The 5,211-nt window shown below is 39.3% G+C and overlaps 1 long non-coding RNA gene across 1 annotated transcript; it reads right to left on the bottom strand.

The window, feature by feature from the left end:
• Positions 1-750: 750 nt before the first annotated feature.
• LOC120111564 lies at positions 751-3,890 on the bottom strand. The gene is made up of 2 exons (XR_005512772.1): positions 2,900-3,890; positions 751-1,025 (listed from the first exon to the last, which is right to left on the bottom strand). It is a non-coding gene; the product is annotated as an uncharacterized LOC120111564 (long non-coding RNA).
• Between the last annotated feature and the right edge of the window lie 1,321 nt (positions 3,891-5,211).

Raw genomic sequence — 5,211 nt, 5'->3', positions numbered from 1 at the left:
ACTTCTTTTTTTTTAATGAAGGCCAAGTGGCTTTGCCTTCCTCTCCGTCAAAAAAACATAGCAATCGAGCATGACAAGAACCCTTTGCATATTTCAGCCCTTCTTATATATATTCCAACACCAACTTCCAATTTACCATGTGGACCAAAGATAAATCAAGATATTGGATCATCTGAGTATCAGCTACCAACCAACCAAGATGGCAGATTGCAAGTTCATTCTCCCTAAGTATCCAACTAACCTATAAAATTAGAGACTCCACCCGCGATCAACAAATGCTTGAAATGGACCTATTTCAAATCCACACAAGCCTAAAATATCACCACGTCTCTCGGAATAAATTTTTCCTACACCGGAGATGGTGATTCGGAGTGGGGACGGCCAATCAATTATGATTAAGATCACCTGATGACAACACTTAAATAACTTGTATAATTTGATGGGTTTTGCACTGCCGACACTTGTTTTTCCACGTTCCACCTCATTCCTACAATTAGTGTTCTCCATGCAGTTTTCCCAACTTTACTCTCTAAAACAAGGACTGGATATCCCAGATTCCACACATTATTCCCTTCCTTTATTAAGAGGGATTGCGTCCAATCATAGATACAGCATATGAGGTTCGGCCTCATCGAAGAAGGCTCAAGTTATTTTGGGTCCTCCATTCAGAGCTGGAATTTGCCAGCTTGATGACCAAGAGGCTATGTCGAGGATTATCAGGGTCCAAAGAACGGTCTGAAGCCATTTCGATAGTCACAAGTCACTGATCAATCTTTGCAGCATCAGAGGTACTACTTTCAATGCCACCAACATACCTGTAAGTTATTTTACCAACGACCGATTAGCGATCATTACTTGCCATATACTCGAGAATTTCTCCCCCGACCAAAAAAAAACAATATACTTAGTTCTCCATGACAACAGCAAGTGATCCCGTAAGATGCAGAAGCAAACCAAATCAATCAGGAAAGAAGCAATTGAAAGATCAGCTGGAAACATTCTTTCTGTATATCGGAAAACTTTGCCTGCAAAAAGAACATTTTCTATGGATGTAGCGTTAACCAGATGCAGATATGTTGTTTCAACAATTGAAAAAATAGTGCTCATTCAAAAAACAAAAAAAAAATAAAGAAAGAAAGGAAAAGAAAAGAAAAGAATAAAAAGTGACGAAAAATAGAAGTCCTTAAACTCTATCACAGTAGGCATGCAGCAAGATGATGGTGGAAATTTGTTTATACATGTCACTGTTTTGCTTTTACAAGCAAAGTTTATAACCACCAAGTGCTTGCTCGAATGGCATCACCTCTTGCCACTTGGGTAAGAGGTTAAAATTCGATTCCAGTTAGAGCCAGCCCACAAGGGTGGGCGGATATAAGATAAAACAGGTGGTGATTAGCCCCTTAATCTATATATAAAAAGGAAGAAGAAGAAAAAAAGGGCCCAATGGAAAAGCGTTAAAGCCACCAATGGCAACTACTGATAGCGGGCCAGTAACATGATAGAAACCATTGGGTTTTTTTTTACTCTCCATATTTGACCTTAAGGTCTTTCCTCCAATAGAAATTCCATTTTTCTATGAATCTAAAAATCTAATTTCAGAGAAACACCCTCTTCATTGAACTTTTTGTAATTAAACCATTACATTTCTTCCTCTACATGCACCCAACAAATATGTTGGAACTAGGAATAACCCCAATCTTAATTACTCCAAAGTATATTTTTCAAGTCATTCAAATTTCACAACCAAAGGCATCCTGGAGGAACATATATTATTCAACCAGATCTTTTAATGTAGACTGAATTATGATATGCCCTCTATGCAAAAAGACACTTGCACTCCTAAATGGTGAACTATCCCTCGATGCTTCCAAGAATAGCATTGCAACAAGATTTAAGGTCATGTTTTCCAACAATATCATCATAACATGACTTCAACTTATGTAAGATGCCTAGAGATAGCCCATAATTTTCACCGAAGGACATCCCCCATGCTGCAATTGAAAACTTCTATAGGGTTTAGTATCTTCCGTCCACCTTACTATGTCAACATTGGTCTTGAGTCAAATATCACTTGAAACATAAGATTCATGCTATCCATGCAAGAGCGGCTTATCATCCTTGCAAAGAGGTAATGACTTACATAACTAAAAATAGAACGTAATAGGCACCGGTAATGTTAGCCAAACTGTGCCAAATTGGCTAGTTCAGAAATAACGAACCAAACCGATCAGCTACCGATAAGGTATAATGTAATAGTTTAGCTTATTTAAAGTGACCGAGGGACAACCTACGCAAGATATTATGATATGTCATCTCGAGAGATTATTTAAAGCACCTATGCTAGTCCACTACCGAATGATTATGATATGCCATCTTGAGAGATCGTTTTCTACTGGAACTGGCATTACACACCAACACAAATCGGAAAAGATGTTCCACAACTACTTGTGAACTAGACTTGCCTGTGCGATCACCTTATGAAAGAATCAATGAGAGTAGTAAATAGGTAGGCAACTTAGAAAAGACATTTTCCAACCTTTTTGGGTGCTCCAACTGATGGTTCTCCCCGCCTCTTTCGTTGAACTAAAAAGGCAAAGAGCTGTTCGTGGTTCCTCCCTATGTCTCCACCCCCGATAGGCTCAATGATAATGATAAACACCGCCGCCGCCACCCAAGTAAGTCTCTCTCCCCCCATCTCTAACTCCCTTCCTCCCCCCCCCCCAAATGACAACAACCTCTCTCTCTCTCTCTCGCATGTTCCTATCCCTCTCTCTCTCCCCCTCCCTTCCTCCCTCTCCCCCATAATCAACGACGATGATGGCTACTCTCTCTCTCTCTCTCTGTGTGTGTCTCTCCAGTTATCCCTATTTCGGATGAAATAAATATAGCCAACACTTACCACATAGATCATTGACGTTCTTGGCCATCTCCTTGATTTCTTTCTCCACTTTCTTAATGCTCGTAGAGTAAGGTCCTAGACCCTGTCACCATGCAATTCCAATATATGTTTAAGAAAATGAAAGCAATAAGATGTAAAATTAGTTCAACCACAATCAAATGATGATAATCCAAGATCAGAACAGAACAAGAAACTCGTGTGACATAGACGGGGATGGAAAGGTTGCTGAAATTTGGAGATGATGGCGGCTGATTTTCTTTCTCTCTTTTTTTTCAATGGCGGCTAGGGTATGCTAGGGTTTTCGTTGTGGATGGAGAAAGAAGATGATGGGATAAAGGCTAATTGGGGTTCACATGGGTTCAATTGGTGTGGATTGACTCAGCCTTGTGCAGAAATTACTGATGGATTATGGAGACAATAGAAAGTTAGCTTGGACTCGTTGTGGGATTAGGTTAGGACGTGAAGGACTTGTGGTTGGCTAGTGATTAGGAGTCCTAATGGAATTAGGACTCTAGGGTTGGCATGAGAAAGCAATATGGCATGAGAAAAAAATACTAAGATGGCATGAGAAAAGGAAAGAATCCTTCTTTTACTAGGACTCTTAATTAAGGTAACGTGAGAATGAAAGGTTGGCGTCATAAAAAAAAAGGGATAACTAAAGAGGATGGGTGGAAGAGTCTCATTTCTACTTAAACTCTTCAAGACTTGGCGTGAAACAGGAGAAGGAGTCTTATCTTCACCAACTTCTTCGAAAGCTTGGCATCTCAACAAGGAAAGAGGATGGAGCGTCGCACTCTAAGAAAAAAGAGAATCACTCTCAATTTTTTTTTTAAACTCAAATCAATCTATCTCTAAATTTTATTCTTCAACCTTCCCTTTATATAAAGTAAGAGGTTCGAAAAATAAGAACTCTTACAACCAGAATTTTAGAACTCCAACTAAATATAGACTATTTTAAATCAAATCAATCATTTGACAAAATCAACTAAACCAACTAAGACTTCACAAATAACTAGGACTCCTTATGGTGCATGGAAGAGAGTCCAAATCAACTAGGACTCTTCCTCAAATGCCACATGGACCAAATAGACAACTCCTAATCAATTAAGGACTCATCAACGTTATTGTCTCAATGTGGTTTCATGGCGTTGGGACCCAAACTCCAATTGACTCAATCAACCACAACTTAAATAAGACTCGTACTAGACTTTGAATTTGTCTTGGTGCATGGAATCTGGGACACATGGAATAGGATTCACATTGGATTTCTTCAACTTGCGCACGCCCATAAGATGGACTTCATGAACGCCCAAGAAGACCTTACATACATCATTCATTCCATCCTAAATTCAGCCCCTTTTGGACCAAGTCAACAATCCAATTAACTCTCAAAAACTCTTTCTAATTTGGACTAAAAATTCAGGACTCAATCTAACATTAGATGCATCCAATGTTGGACCCAAACTCCTAAACTCAAGACTCCTAATCAACTTGAACTCTTTAATTGACACATGACTAAGAGTCCAAAGCAGCTAAGACTCTTTTACACGACACATAGACCTATTACAAAGACTCCAAATAATTTAGGACACTTCAACGCTACTAGGACTCAATGCAATTGTGCGTTGAACACTCGAACCCAATATAACTAGGTGCTAAAAATCTTGGACCCACTGTAATTCAGTGTTAAAACTTTGTGGACCCAATATAATTTGGTGCTCAACCAAGGAGGAGACTCAAGCTTCATGCATGCTCTAGGCTTGGGCTCATGCTTCTATATCATTTTGCAGAAAGTAGACTTCTCAAACTGTACAAAACCCATATCTAAACCAAAAAGAAAAAAAGAAAAGAATAGATTGTAAATCACAGGACAAAATGAAATTCTAGACTACAATATCCAACCCAAAACCCTATGCAAGAAGAAGAACTCTAATCAGCTTAATTTTCAAAAAGTACATAAACTCATCATTAGGCAACAGAAGGAAAGTATTGAAACTACCAGTCTAAGCCGAACCTAACCCTAGAACAACGAAGATTTCAGTAGGGAAAAAAAGTAAGAAGCAGTATAAAAACAAATGTGGGGTTCAAGATTGATATCCAACAAGGATTGAAAGATTAAATGCACCTAAATAAAGGAAAGAGACAGAAAGATGCGTCCATAGGTCTTGAGGAGGGCGATATCGTCCTCGTTGAGGGTTCGAGGGTCCTTCTCATTCACATTCTCTTCGACCTTTGTAGCCATAGCAGACGGCGACGAGAAAAGTAAAGGCAATGGAGACACGACGAAGATGCGGAAGGCGACGGAGACAGCG

This window comes from Phoenix dactylifera, chromosome 8 (assembly GCF_009389715.1).
Source record: "Phoenix dactylifera cultivar Barhee BC4 chromosome 8, palm_55x_up_171113_PBpolish2nd_filt_p, whole genome shotgun sequence".
Lineage (NCBI taxonomy): Eukaryota > Viridiplantae > Streptophyta > Magnoliopsida > Arecales > Arecaceae > Phoenix > Phoenix dactylifera.
The sequence above is the reverse complement of the archived record's forward strand: the minus strand, read 5'-3'. Positions and strand labels throughout refer to the sequence as shown.